Source organism: Lissotriton helveticus, chromosome 6, assembly GCF_964261635.1.
Source record: "Lissotriton helveticus chromosome 6, aLisHel1.1, whole genome shotgun sequence".
Lineage (NCBI taxonomy): Eukaryota > Metazoa > Chordata > Amphibia > Caudata > Salamandridae > Lissotriton > Lissotriton helveticus.
This window is the reverse complement of record NC_136067.1, coordinates 1,810,447,104-1,810,463,357: the sequence shown is the minus strand read 5'-3', so window position 1 is coordinate 1,810,463,357 and position 16,254 is coordinate 1,810,447,104.

The window sequence follows — 16,254 nt, the reverse complement described above, 5'->3', positions numbered from 1 at the left end:
CTGATAATATGCCCTTGTGAATTCCCATAGAAGCCCAGGTTGACACTAGAACCTGGGCTTCTATGGGAATTCACAAGGCCATAAGGAGAAGTGTGGCTCAATGATTAGAGCGGCAGACCCTGATGCAGAGGTCTGGCCCGGGACCAGGGTTCAATTCCTGCCTTGGCTGGTCTCGGCGGATCTTGGGCTCATAATTCCTCAGACCTGATTTCTTGCCTCGGTGCCTACTCTAAGCATGGGTCCCACGCTGCAACTCTGGGCAATAGCTTGCTTAGTCTCCACAACAGCCCCCTACAGCGCTAGGGATGCCTGGTTGCACCCTGGGGATGCCCAGGAGTGGACATTTCACAGGGAAAAACCAGGAAGGGTTCCCTAGCGGTATGAGTACAGCGCCAGGACACTCAGGAGTATCAGTGCGCTTTACAAGTACAGTTACATTTACATTTACATATTATCAAGCCCATTATTACTGCTTTAGCGGCAGTTTCCTGCCGATAAAAGTGGCGATAATGTATCGACCTTTCTTGATAATATGGCCCCATGTTCTGTAAACTTGCACATTTAGATAGGGAAAATAGCAGTTGTGATCGGTTTAATTTATTTAATTTCCTCACTTTTTTAATACCTTTCCCCTGCCACTTTGGTTCAAAGAATAACCACAGATCCTGTCTGGTTCTATTCTCAATTTCTGATGGACCCCTTTCAGATCCTCCCCCTTCTCCCTAGTTGTTCTATTTCCTTCCCTCTCCCCATTTGGTCTTTGCAAATTCTTATTCCTCTTTGCCCACCCATCTCAAAACTCCTATCCTTGTCACTCTCTTCCTTACTCACAGAATATTTCTCAGAGCTTCTTTTTCTATCCTTATGTTCCCCTGTTTCTTTCTCTCTCCTCTCCACTTTTTCTGAATTACAAGTAGCTGTTCCTCTCACAGGGGTATTTTTTCCCTGAACTTGTACCACAACCTTTTTTAAGCTCTTATACCTCCTGTTTTCCCTGCTGTTTTATAGTTAGGCCCTTCTTTAGGCCTTTCCTCCATCTCCTTTGTCACGTTATAACTCATCATTTCTCCTTGTTCCTTTATAATCATTGGGTATCGTGATTAAATACGCTGTGCTCCTCCTGTTGCATTGGGGTACCATTCTTCACCCCTTCCTGCTGGGATTTCTCTCCACTCGCTTGTTGGTCCCCACCAACTGACCTAACTATGGAGGGCATGAGGTCTTTCATTTGTTTCAGTTTCCGCACCATAATTTGAAACTTTTCTTTTTGAGTTTTTAGAATGTCATTATTCATTACAACAGGCCTTGCAGTGTCTTTTGCAGGATTAACATAACTTCCAGCTTCCTTTTGATTCTTGATTGTCAGAAGGGGGAAGAGTCGGGGGGATAAGGATAGCCTTGGGTCCAAGAATAACTCAGATATATCGGAATGAGTTTGGTTTGAAAAGTCCAAATCCAGTGATACCAGACTGACAGATGTTAGCTGTTTTTCCCCATCCCAGCTGCCCTTCTACTAGCGGTTTGTTCCTTTTAAAATGTTTCCCCACAAAGTCTTTGATCGACTTTGTGACAGAAGACCCTCCTTTTACCCCACCTAACTCACTTTGCTGGGAAGTTTTATTCAAAGGCAGTTTCTTCCTTTGTGTGGCTTTTTGTGTGGGGTTACTTCTCCTTGGGGGCAATTGACTCTTCCCTTCTCTTTCTGGTTTGTTTTGATGTCATTTGTTTTGACTATCTGGCAAATGTTTGTGAGCATGTAATTTTTTGTTTGAGCAGTGGACACAAAAAATGTAGAATTATTAACAATAAAAAAAGTAAATATAATGGCTTGGCTAAGAAAAGTCTTTAAGTTTTCCTGAGTGATTTAAATATATATTTTTTAAAACATGTCTCACACCATTTTGCATCTCACACACACAAACACAACATTATCAATGTCACTTAGATGGACACCATCTCTGCGAATCAGATTTGGATTCTCTTATTTTATACTGCATTGGTAAATACTTTCACATTTCTGATCCCCAAAATGTTCAGTCATGACACAATTTACATTGTGATTAGCATGCTCCATTTTTAGGTCACATTCAATGGTGCAGAGCAATTTTTGACGTTGGGCAATGAAGGGAAATGTTCAGATTGCCATACAAGTAATAAACAGAGACAAGACCTCCCTTTGATACCAAATACATTTGGAAACCTAGAGTGTGTCCAAAATCTTTATCGCCCACATATAAAGTAATCAAAGTACACGGATGATGCCTAGCCGTATCTTACATTGGTGGAACCACCTTTCTCATACAATAAATCCAAACTTCTTAAGGTCTATCGCCTTTTGCAGAGGTGCAAAAACCCGCCAGCAGCAGGCGGAGAGAGATACATATGTTCCCACAGCACCCTTATGCGTGCAGGCCTCTGCGTGGCTGCTTTCTGAGAAACCTGTTTCTCTTGATAATGGAGCCTCTAAGGTGTAGCTAAGCTAGCACCTTCACACTCTCTGTGTGATGTATAGCACTAGGCAGGTGAGACATGCAGATCCAGCTCGGTCAATCACAGGGAGAATGTATATGCTGCAGCATTGAAGAGGTAAGTTAAATCATCAATGATACTGCAGGGAGGAAATAAGGAAAGGAGATGGCAGACACTCCGAGGTGTGTGCGGTATTGGCTTCCACCATGGGCCCTCCAAAGAACTCCAGGAATGCAGCTATCAATAGTGCAGCAGGTGCAGTGGCACCGGGAGGCAAAGTTGTTGTTTATCAACAAACAATGAGATGGGGGTCCGATTTCCTTTGATAGCATTATGCCCCCTGGCCCCCTTGCTATTTATTCCACTGCTCAGGACATGCCTCCTGACCCTTCTGGCCAGTCCCAATTGTTTTAAATTCATATATCCACCCTAAACACCTCCCCTTCCCGAACAGACTATGAAGTACCACCTCACTCCTTCCAACCTTTGCTTAACCAACTGCACAAGCTACATCAACAACCTTGTACTACAACCTACAACCCAGCCCCCGGAGAGTACTTTCACATGTACTTAGGGCTTTAGCAGGTTCACATTCGGGAAGTCAGAGGGTGTTCTATGTGTATACAAAGGTGTGGCATTAAGTTAGAGGTCATATATGAAAAGGATTTTATTTAAAGCAATGTTTCACATAAATAAGAGAACATCGAACAGGAGCATTCAGTTCCTTCTGCTTTGCATGCCTCCAAATCACTGCAAAGAGTCACATCTTCTTTTCATCTATGAAAATGAATGCATTTTTAGGTCCGGCATTAGAAAATAACTTTTTTTTAAACTAAAATTATAGATATAATGTGCTTACTTAAGGGGGCTTTCAGCTAGCCCTCTTCAGCCACTGGCTAATATCACCGCTTGACTGCATTCTCCTCCGTCACAAGGAGAACATAAGCATGTACAAGAGAGACCGATTGCTGAAGAGACTTTAAGGCATATTACCAAGGGTGGCGATAGGCAATTATCGCCAGTTTAGCGGCCGTTTTTGGCTGCTAAGAGGCGATAATTCTATCGCTCTATTAGCAAGCTGTCGCTACCTGATGTTAGCGACAGCTTTTAGGCGATAGCAAGCGGTTTGGGGCCCGCTTTGCATGTCAGAGATATTTATCGCTAATGACATGCAAAGTGGGCGTACCCAACCTGTTAGCGACTGAAAGCAGTCGCTAACGTCGCTATCGCCTATTAGCAAGGCAGGCGTAGCGATGGAAATATTCCCGCTATCGCCAAAAACCAACGCCTGCTCATACCAGTTCTTAGCCAGGTTATCCAATGGGAGGTGGATAACATGGCTAAGAGCATTTCGTAGCTAATGCGTAAATATCGCTGTATTCTCAGCGATATTCACGCATTTCGCCTGATTTTTATCGCTTTTGAGATAAACCTTGCTAATAGCAAGTTATCTCAGCGATAAAAACCGGTGATGCGCGGCGATAAAAATGTTGTCGCTAACCCTACTCAGCGATAAATATCGCTATTTGTTGGTAATATGCCCCTTTGTTCCTTACAGCCAGGGACTACTATGCTAAAGTCTGCATTTTAAGACTCAAAATGTTTTTGCCTTTAAGCAAGGTATCTTTTTAATGTTAGCGAGGGCAGTCCAGCTCCAGAAACATAAAAAAAGGTTTACAAGAAGTATAACGAAACAAGCACAAAAGGCTGGCAGCCCCTGCCAGATCTATTGGCTTTACCAATATTTGTTCATATTGGAATACTTGGCGCATAATCCTGGCTTCTGGCTTCATAGGGGTTGCATATTTATTTATAATAAGAATTATTCCTTGTCAATCAAAAGTGAATGTAAGTTTGCATTTCCCACCACCCTAGTTTACAATATAGCTTAGTGCGTTGCAGCTATCTGAGGACAGTTTCCAATGTTCCCAGACCATTACGTTGAACTGACTTAGCCCATTACAAGTCTTTTCAGCCGCCTTGAGGTTCCATCATAGTTAATTTCCCAACCTCAAAATTACAAACGACAGGGCATATTATCAAGGGCCATATCGCTGCTTTAGTGGCACTTTTTGCCGATAAAGCAGCGATCATTTTATCGCCCTATTAGCAAGCTTTCCGGCGTTAGCTGCCGGTTTTAACATTGCCTTGCATGCCAGCGATAGGTATCGCTAAAGGCATGCAAGGTAGCCTTACTTACCTAAATTTCACCATAAAAATCGCTAACAGCACTTCGCTGTATTATCAAAGATGACCCGCAATACAAAAATGTGCGCTAACTCCCGATGTACGCAGGTTTTTAACACCTGCTAAAAACCTGACTAAAGCCAGGTCTCCATCAGAATACCCACAGACATCAAAGAGGTAGGGGCATATTAGCAAGTAAGGGCGATAAGTATCGCCCGTGCCATGTATCTCTTTGATGTCTGTGCCCCGATCACTGCCGATGGAAAGGTATCACCTGAATACCTATCGCCTCTTAGCAGGAGTTATAGCGCCCTTTCCCTGACACTATCGCCTCTTATAGACGTGTTGATAATACATCGGTAAGAATTATCGGGGAAAGGAGGCAATAACAAAACTCCCAATACTTGGCACGAGCGGTAATTATCGCCCTTACTTGCTAATATGCCCCGTAGGTGATACCTTGCCATCGACAGTGATCGGCGCACAGACATCAGAGAGATACATGGCACAGGCGATAATTATCGCCCTTACTTGCTAATATGCCTCTACCTCTTGATGTCTGTGGGTCTTCTGATGGAGATCTGGCTTTTTTCAGGTTTTTAGCAGGTGCTAAAAACCTGCGTACATCGGGGAGTAGCGCACATTTTTGTATTGCGGGTCATCTTTGATAATACAGCGAAGTGCTGCAAGCGATTTTTACAGTGAAATTTAGGTATGTAATGCCTACCTTGTATGCCATTAGCGATACATTTCGCTGGCATGCAAAGCAATGTTAAAACCGGCAGCTAACGCCGGAAAGCAGGCTTGCTAAAAGGGCGATACAATTATCGCTGCTTTATTGGCAAAAAGTGTCGCTAAAGCAGCGATAATGCCCTTGATAATATGCCCCTATGTCTGCCTGAGCTTTAAATAAATGCAGTCTGCTGCCTTCATTGTCATTTTCATGTCATAATGTCTCTTGCATAAAGCTTTAAGCCCCTCAAAGTTTGCCCCTGTGGGCCTCAAGCGCAGATAGAAAAATGGAGGAGGGATAAAATAAGGTACATGTGGAGGCACAAGGTGGGAGGAATTAAATCAGGGAAGCGACGGAGGAGAGAGGCAAAAAAACGAGGGAGGAAGCGAGGCAGCAAGCATTACATATACAGGGTATAGTGGGAGACAGGAAAAGGATGTTATGTCACCAATGTTTAGTTCAGCGTGTTGAGTAAGAGCTAACTTGCTTTGTATAGACTATTCGAATAGAACCAGTTACCAATCACTAACTGCTTTGGCCCTTGACTAACCAGTATTTGTTGTCAGTCACAGTGTGCGTGGGTGCATGCTTGTTTCTGTGCGAGCATGCCTGCGTTGTCTCCGTATATGCTTGCCTGTATGGGAGAGTGCGCAAGCGCATCTGCACCCTCCAGCCTGCATTATCGCCAATCTGTGAGCCCTAGCTAGCACCCATGGCTTGTTGTTGGTGGGCCTCGGTAATGAATGAGCAATTCAGATGTGGCTTCTGGGATAAAAGAGCATGACACAGGTATGATACACGCACCAACTATTGAAAGGGACTGCTGGGATATTGAAATAGCACCTTGCACATAGATGGTCGCCCTGATGTCTGAAGAAACCTTCACAAAAGAGAGGGTAGATGTGATGTGAGAAGAGCATATGACATGTAGGGGTCCACTCGAAGGGACACCTGCATGTGAGGTGGGCACCTCCAATCTGTGATACATTTCAGGAGGTGAGGCCAATCAACTTTAAGGTGACATTAAAGATTAAGTTAATATTATATTGCAAAGTTTAAAAAAAATAAAGATGATTTCATTTATATTGTGATAAACAAAATATCCCAGTTTTCGCTATTGCAAGGAAGAATAATGTATCTAATACTGATTTTTTGTTTTTTATAAATAGTTTAATTGTTAATACATACATTTTTTTGTATAAACGGTATACATTGTTTTCGTTTTATGACGGCATTGGGTGGTGTCTTTTTTTAAAGTATTTTTTTTATTTAAGCATTTTAAAATTGTGTAACAGAAAAAAATGATTTTTTTTAGTATATATGTATATATTTGTTTTGTTTTTATGTTTGAATATAGCATTAGTAAGTACTTTTAACTTTTTTTAGTGGGGTGTAGGAATTATAAGGGAAAAGTATGTGAGTTTTTTATAATATAGTTTGTTGTATTTTTTTATTCAACTGTAAGTCTTCACACATACAATTGCCTACAACATTCTCATCGGCGAGGATTGAAGAAGCAAATTTAGAAACAAAATGTAATGTAGCTTTAAACGTGTTCCCCTCCCACCCACTCCTAGTTCGCCCTCCCTCCAGCTGGTCACCTCACAATACATGTTTATCTCGAGTGGTGTATTTCTCTCATACTCTGTGTGGTGTAATTCTCTTATACTCTGTATCCATTATCTTGTGCTCATTACCCCTGTATTGATTGGCTACAGTTATGTGGCACAAGACCTGTGGCAGCTCCTCATTTGAGATCATAGAGGTCATTCACTGTCCAACTGGACAGACACAGGACTCGCTCCTTTTGCAGCTGAAGCCCTCACACATGTGTGTCGTAGTTCATCATAAGACATTGCTCCTCATCGGGCTGGCACTGCAATGCCCAAAGGGCACCCGCAAAGGGACTCTTTATTGGAGATCTTTTAGTCCGAATGCCGTATGTGAAGTGAGGAGTAGGGCAACTGAATGTAGATTGGTGAAGTGCTTAAGTGTATACAGGTAGTGATGTCTAAAATAGACAAAGTAGAGTCCTTGAGTAGAATTTGTTTAATAGATGGGCTATTTGTCTAGTGAAAAGTTCTGGCTAGCACTAGATGTAATGATCTATGGTAGTTGAGACTAGAAGTCTACATGTTTCTCGCCATGTAGTCTAAAGAGATCGAGGGCGATTCATCAGGACCAGTGGAAATCTAATCTACACAATGGATGGAAACCAATACTTGTCCTGGGTATTCCAACCACAACAAACCTAAATTGTGGGGTATCTTGGTGCACATGCTAAATAAAAAGATCGACCTAGAAAACAAATAAAACAAATATAGAGAATATTAATAGATAAAATCGCAGCTGAAGACATTATCTCTTTTGGTGTAGCATTCGAGGGCTTCAAAGGTGGAAATGTGGCGAGCACCGTGAAACACTTAAACAAAGTTAAAACACATGACATACTTAACAATTAAAGACAAGTAATGGGATTTCACCCATTATGGAAGGAGAACATTTGACTCACCCAAATAAGGTGTCTCATGTGCCTCCTCGAAAAAGGACAGAGTTAATGCTAATAAAGCGTGCTAAAATTGCAGAAAAATAAAAGAAAGTGATGTTACAGTAAACCCCTGAACACGGAGCACTATTAAAAGGTATGAGCAATAGTCAGATACTCACAGCATTGTGGTCACAACCGATCCAGACAACCTACCCACACTCTGCCAGATGGATCCTGTACCCATCCACTTGGACAGTGACCGACCTCTATGATCTCCTTTCTTCCATTTCTTCATATCACTCTTAAAGAACTGCATACTATTTTTAGACAATGGTAACCTGATACGGGGTATGTATGCTGGACTTATAAACTCCCTTGGTCCCTCTTCTTTGTGAGAATAATATCATCATTTGAGTCATGTCTTCTGGTATTAGTCTTAAGACCATATGATATTTTGGGCATGACAGTTCTCTGAATTCATGCACCAGTAGCTATATGAAGGGTTGCCATGTAGCATCATAAGTCTTAAATGTATTGTCACGGAGGTTACTTACTTCTCCATGGTTAGGATGTCCCAAAGTCATAGGAGCCAAGCTGGGTGTGCCAGTGTCATATCCTTAGCTCAGAGTGCCAGGATTCCTTATGTTGCTGCTCCAATGCTACTGTCTGCTGTTTGCCTCTGATGTTCTGTCAAGGAGGACTAGTTCTTTCTGGGATCTGTGTTTCAAAAGTGCCCCATGTGCTCCGGGGTTCTGTACTAGTATGGTGGTACTTTTTATTGGGTTTCTAGTCTGTAGGCATTGATGGCAAATGTGCGGCATTTCTCAAATACCTTACCACATTCTTTAAGTGTGAATCCCTCTCCCAGTTCTTTCTCCCATCTGCGCTGCCCTGGTGTCTTAGTTTGTGGGGGCTTGTCAATGAGAAATGTGTTCAATATTGATATTAGGGTTTTAGTATAGGGTCTATCCTTAAAACCATTGTTCGGATGACTTGAGAGCTCAGGAGGCTCCTGGCTTCATTGAAGCCAATCTCTCACTTGTGTGTAGGCATATTTCTTCGTTTCTGGGAGGCTAAATCTCTGCTTTAAGCTCTCAAATGTGAGGATCTGGTTATCAGTAAACAGATACCCAGCCATCAAGCATCTCCTACACTCTGAAGTTCGCCAGATCCTAGGCCTGATTGTATACAGTATTACATGTAATAGGGGTGAAGGGGGAAGAGAAGATTGTGAAGCTATTTATGAGCACCACTTTGTCCCAGACAGCAAGAGATTGCCCTAGTGACAGGTGATGAGTATAACCCCCATCTTTTCTACTCCTTCTTCAGAAATGGGGTTAACCTAAGAAGTGTTATGACTATAGATTCCTCAGGAAAGCCCCCTTCTTTTGAAGTTTCTTTCTTCCCCAGTTCCACAAGGAAGCACAACTGGGTATCTTAAAGATATAATACTCATTACAGCATTGCCATTCCACCATGCTCTGTGGGTCGATGTAGTGTTTATGCAGCAATACGCAGGGCCTTGTCCTTGCATATGTAGGCATTCATCAATCCATGAAGATGTTTAAGTGCAGTTGGAAGTACAGGGAGCACAATGATGTGAAAAAGATAGAGAATCTGGGGTAGAACCCTAATCTTAATGACTGCTATTCTCCTCAACCACAAGAACTGTTTTGTGCTCTAGCTTGATGCCCTTAATGAGATTGGTGTAGTTGAGTGTGACTAAGTTATAATATCTAGGAAGTTCACAGTGTCTGCTGACCAGGGGAGGGGCATGTATTGTTGGAGAACACCCTCCTATTGAGTGTGGATTCAGAAGGAGACTTCCAACTTAGTTATGATGATTTTATTATTCGAGACCTTCTGGATTATATGTGGCTCCAGATGGACCGCAGGTGGAGATCGCTACTGCTTCATCAGGGGCAGCATAACAGTGTCTGCAAACACAGTCAGCTTAACGTATCTCTCCTTATGGTAACCCCCTTAATATCATCCCTCTGCCTTATTGCATGTGCAATAGGATGTAGAGTAAGTGATTTTAATTGTGTGGCTGGGAGTTTCCCTACTTTATCGGTTGAGGGATAAAAGCGCTGTAGAGTGTGCTGGAGAACATGCCCAAACCCATTCCAGTCAAATGTTTTCCGTTGCTGCCTAAGGCTAATACCTTGTTGCAATATTCTGTTGGATGGGGTGCATTTATCTTCATCTCCCATTTGATTTAGTAATGTCTCTAATGTGGCCCTTTTTCTTTCTTCATTTTCTTATATGTGGATGGCATCATAATAATTTAACCCCTCAAATACGCTTTAAGGGAGTCCCACAGTAATGAGACTGAGCCTGAGACCTCCAGTATGTAGCGATCTATTTCATTCTGCAGTTCTGCCCTTTGAGCAGGATTATGTTAAAAATCTCCAATCACCACATGGTTGCTCTGTGGGACATAAAGTGCATGTGCGGTTTGAAATGCATAAAGTGCATGTCAAGCATGAGTCTGATTGGTGTATGATCGGACAGGGCCCTCACACCTATGTCCAATGCAGTGATATTTTATCTCAGACTTGTGATGATGAGAAAATGGTCTGAACGTGCATAGGATGTATGGGCCATCAAATTGAGGATGAAATCTCTTTCCGACATGTGTAACCTGCCATTACATCTACCAGGGCTATCTGCCAGAGTCAGTATTTAAGTGTATCAGAGGCTGAACAACCCGCTTCACATTTCTAAGCAGCCCTTCCTACCACATTATCTAGTAGAAGGTTTATATCTCCATCCATGAGCAAGTCTCCAGGCATGTGTCCTTGTCCTGTGGAAATAATCAATCTAAGGAAGGCTTTTTGGTGCGTGTCGGGCGCGTAAATATTAAGGATGGAATATTTGTAATTTTCTGTTTGGATCACCTCTCCTAAGGCTCTACCTTTTTTTGTGTTTTTGTTTATTGACATTTCGAGGAAAATAATGGCAGATATGTCCAGCAAGGATACAGTAATTAAAAAAGACAATTGCTGTTTACAAAAGACAATGAGAGTACATGAGTCAGAACGAAGGGACATAACCAATCCTATCCTGGAGTGCAAGGAGTAGGGAAGGGAGAAAAGGGTAGAGCAGAGGAAGGGGCTGAGGGGGATGCAGGAGTGACATAAAGGGGTTGTGGGGGGCAAGGAGGAAAGGAAGAGCCGCAGGGGTGACAAGTTGACAGGACAAGTCAAGAGGACAAGCCTCCAAGGCAGATGTGTTGAGTACAGTGTCTTAAAGATTCAGTCCTCCTGCAAGAAAGGGGACCAGAAAAAAAGAATCCACTAGGTTGTAGTTTTTCCTCTGAAAGGAGGCAGTTTAATACATAGCCGTGAGCCATTACTTGTGCGCTGGCAGGTGCAGATATCGCCAATGACGCAAGATGGCAATCTTGGCCGCTGAAAGGGTGGTGGTAAGCAACCTACAAGCATTATGATTCAATTGGGGGAAGTCTGCCAGGTCGTGGAGTAGGACCACTGGGGCCGATAGTGGGGTGGGTACAGCTATGGAATCCTTGAGCATGGACCCCACCTTGGTCCAGAAGGACCAGATGTCGGGGCAGTCCAAGAGCAGATGAAAAATGTAGCACTGACCGTGGTTGCATATCTAGAAATAGGATTGGACCAGTAGACTAGCGGACCGGCTTCACGCCGGCGTACAGTGCCATCCCATAGAATCTTTAAAAGGCTGAAATCATCCAGGCCTCCTGCACTTTCTCTGGAAGCTCCCGCAAGTCCTCCTCCTAATACACCTCGTGAAGGCGAGCCTGCCATGTTGTCTTCAGGCTCACCACCTGTGAGTATATATGGCGAATCAGGAGGTTATAGGCCACGGATATCATGCCCTAAACTGCCCCCATGTTTTAACCCCTTGCTTGCTGATGACGGCCCCCATCCGTCGTGCATCACAGTGCTCGTGTGCTGATGATGGCTGGGGGCCATCATGAACCCGCCCACTCTTCAAAACGGCCGCACAGGCGCAGAATCGCGGCCGCGCCCAAGGGGTTAAGGGAAGTGAGCACTGCAGTGGAAGAGACAGACCAGGGTTGGCTACCCAGTCTGTATGTGAGGCAATGGCACAGTTGACTGTAGTGCCAATATTGGTTAGGAGGTAGGATGAATTATTCTTGCAACATCGCAAATGATTTCAGTTCACCCCAGGAGATCAGTGGATTCAGAATATGAATCCCTGAGACATGCCAGGGCCCCCAATTAAGCGCAGTCCCTCCTATGCAGATAGCATTGTTGTACCAGATGGGTCCCTTATCATGGACGTGAGCATCCACGGAGAGGAGCTTGTGAGCCTGTGCCCATGTTGGCCCGGTCCAGAAGCAAGTGGCATTTCGGCGCGGTGGCAAAGTTACAGACACACGTGGTCACTGGAGACAACTCTTCTGGCCCTTTACCCAGCTGTAGTGTAGCAAAAGCACTATACATTTACCCAACAAGGTAGCACTTACTGATTAGCCAGTAGAAAGTACTCCAGTTGAGTAGAGGTATGGCACAACACGGTGGCATCTTCATGGATAAATATGCAGGCTTGATTCATTCTGGCACGATGCTCCTGTCACAAAAATTAAACCTCAACAAAAAGCACTTACAGATATAAGCTGGTGCCCGAGTTGAAGCTCAAATTCAGTCGCGCATTATAATCAGCCCAAACAACTAGTGAGCACGGTCCAGGTGTGCTTCCTCCCCATATCTACTGCCTACAATTAGATGTAATCCTTGATGGCGCTCTTTGCATCCACAAGTTTCTCGAGCGCAATCCCCATGTACTTCCTGTGACCAGGAGGCTGCTTTCTTCTCATCTGCTGCTCTGATCGGTCTCTGACCCTTTATAAACAAGAGGCATGTGAACTCGCATAGAAGCCCCGCTCGTTTGGCCACCCCACACACACACGAGGGTATGCAATGTCTTCCCACCCTTTCCTCACTATGATGGACAGCTCACTCGAGGGACCTCGGCACCTTTCGGCGCCGTGGCAAAGTTACAGACACACGTGGTCACATTATGTGCAAATGGCAAAAATATCCGCGAGTTCGTGGGAAAATCCGCGAACTTGTGGATTTTTATGCCATTTCATGTGAATTCGCGGACCGCGAATCTGCAAAATTCGCCCTTACTTAGGCACCGCGCAGTGCCTACCACGTTGTGCATGCAAATGCACACATGCCTTTTTTGTATTGCTGCGGGTGCTGCTGACAGCACTGCCCGCCACAATACAAAAAATGCGGATGCGCCCACCAGTGTGGCGGGCGCATCCTAATTGTGCAGGCGGGACCGTGGCACCCTTAGCGGGTGGTCCCATTTCCCAGGGCGATGGCGGGCGGACAAAGTCCGTCCGCCATCATACGAGACCCCTTTTGTTTATTCCCAGATTATCCTCTGCATTCAATTCATCAATATCGACACGTCACTTCAGCACCAGAGGGAGATCCACAACCCTCCAATAAGACCTAACCCTTCTTTTACTCTCTTGAAATGGAGACTCAAGTATTTCTTCTCAGAAGTTTCCAGAGGCGCAGTGTCTTCCTATCCCCTCAGTGTGCCTTCCCATTGAGTCACCGCCGTAATCCCTCACTGCTTCCCTCCTTTCATAGAGGCATATGTCTCCGGAGCCTGAATACTACAATTTCGCCATGACCACTGCCCATTCAAGCCTAGATCAGTCTCCATATCCGTTATTCAGTCGCTTTTCCCACAGCCGATGCCTTTAGACACCCCGAGGTCCCATGACGCAGCGTGCTCACTCCGTGTCAGCGGTCCTCCCAGACAGGCATGCCAGGCTCACCAAGGGCCATATGTATCAAGCAAATTCGCATTCGCAAAGGCCGAAATTCGCAGAATTTCGGCCTTTGCAAATGCGCATTTGCTACATGGTATGTATTAAGCAAAATCTGGTGCAAAATAAGGAATCGCAAAATTTGCGATTCCTTATTTTGCAATTGCATTTAAGGAATCGCAAATTTTGCGATTCCTTAAATGCAATGTATGAAGCAAAAAAAAATTGCAAAATGTCCTTAAGGAATCGCAAATTACCACCAACTTCTAGTTGGTGGTAAGTTGCGAATTCCATGAAAAATGCAAATGTTTGCATTTTTCAAAGTGCCATGTGACGCACATACATGCCCTTGGGGCATGTATGTGCGCCACATGTGCATCCATGCATATTTCAGGGGTGCAACAGGGTGTCCTTTGGACACCCCTGCACCCTTGAAATTATTCTCAATTTGCGATTAGCAAATTGCGAATCTCAAATTGACAATAATTTCCCATTCATTCCTATGGGCCTCCTAGCCCATAGAAATGAATGGGAAAGTATTCCTTAATTGCGATTCGCATTTGCTAATCGCAATTAGGAATTTTAAGAAATCGCAAAAAAAATGTGATTTTGTACATACATACCCATTTGCGATTCTCAAATAGCGATTTCAAAATCGCTATTTGAGAATCGCAAATGGGTATCTTGATACATATGGCCCCAATTCTTGTGGCAAAGAGCCTCCAAACAGTCTCACAGCTGCTCCTGAGTCCTGCCATTCACATGCATGCACTCTTCAGCCTCGGTCTCCACCCTAGCTAAACACTTTTTAGTTTCTTTTCCTTTGTGTGTTCTTAGTTCGCAGATATCCTGTGCTGCCCTTGTGACAATCAGTCCCTTCAGACTACCCTTCATTTATTTTTATTTTTTATGAATGTTATTTAGCCCCTAGGAAACGATATTTGCTGTTGATACTTCACACTAAATATGAGGAAATATAGACCTGCCCTTGTATCTTACCACAGTTATCCTCTGATGCTATTTGTCTAGCTGGTATCAGTTTTGGTCAGAGAGGCCCTTATAATTAGGAAGAGCATATAGCTCAATGATATTCAGCTGCTTATGAATCATACTGTGGATCATAAGTTATGATCCACATTCTCTGGTTCATGGAAAAGTGAAAAAACAAAGGTACCAAAATTTGTCCTGAATGCTTTTCTTTGACCATTTCAGGGCTCGAGCCCCAAGCTCTGATTGGCTGATAGCAAAAGAAAACTTTTTGTTGCTGCTGCCTTTACAGGACGCGGGGCTCCGTCTCCACTTCCTAAAAAATAAGATTAAGCCACAAGAAAGCTGAGGGAGCATCCTCTGATGTGGAGGAAGGGCAAATGAGATCCTCAGGATAAAATAAAAAACGAAAATGTGGATTCTGGTGTAGAGTTTGCTGCCATTGTGGTAGGATTGCAGAACATGAACTGGGTTTGTTAGCCTCAGGAACAATCTAGGGCTAGCATCCCTTGCACCAAGGTTTGTGAAGCCAAAACAACAATTAAAATTAATAAAATAAGTGATCGGTGCAGGAAACTGGCTCTATATATACTACACAAAGTGAAGTACAGTGTGTATAGAGTCCAGGTGACCCCAGAGGTAGGCAGAGGTTAAAGTTAGATAGAACCTTACTCTCTATTTGTGGTAGAGTAGTCAAGCAGTAAGGTAGTATCTGAGGACAGTGTTAAGCATTTGATGTACACACTCAGCAAATGAATTCACATACTCAAAAACTGAACTCTAGGCCAATTGTTTTTTGTAAACAAAATATACTATTGTTTTATTTTAGAACCAAGCAAGCCTGGCACAGGTAAGCATTAAATACTTTACAGTAATACGTTGCTGAATGTAGAACAGTTTGAAAATGCAATAGGGATTGTACTTTGTTTGATTTACAGGGGATGCAGTAGGTTGCAATACTTAGCAAGTACAGTACATTGAAATGAATAGGCTTTTTCAGTTAATTACAGGTAAGTTACTTTTTACGTTACTTTTCTAACTCAGTGCTGGAAACCTAGATTCTTTGTAAAAAACCTTTACTGAATATTTCTAAGTCAAGAGAAATACCATTGTCCTTCATGTACTAACCATGAATGTCGTGATGTCTAATTTCTACAACACAACACAAAAACGTGAATAAAATTACATATACAATGTGAAAACATCTGAATAATGTGAAAAAAGTGATACCATATCACACAAAAGGGAAAACAATAGTCAACGTATTTTTCAGTCACAACATAATGAGCACTTAATCACAATATTTGACCGATAAGCGGACTTCCCATGAGTCTGCTGAAAACACGACCACCGCTCGGTAGAAGTGTTAGTAGGCTTCAAATTCCTAAACAGTTTATATATATTTCAAGACTTAGGACTTGATCCTGTTCGCCTACGCGTTTCGAGTTTGGGAGGGTTCTTCACAAACTCTCATCAGGGCCAAATGAATTCTTTCCCTCGTTTCATAAACCTCAGGGAACTTGAGGTAAGTTCAGTTAATCCAAAGCAAATTTCATGGGTTCGTAGAATCTGTGCGCCTTCCTGAATCTA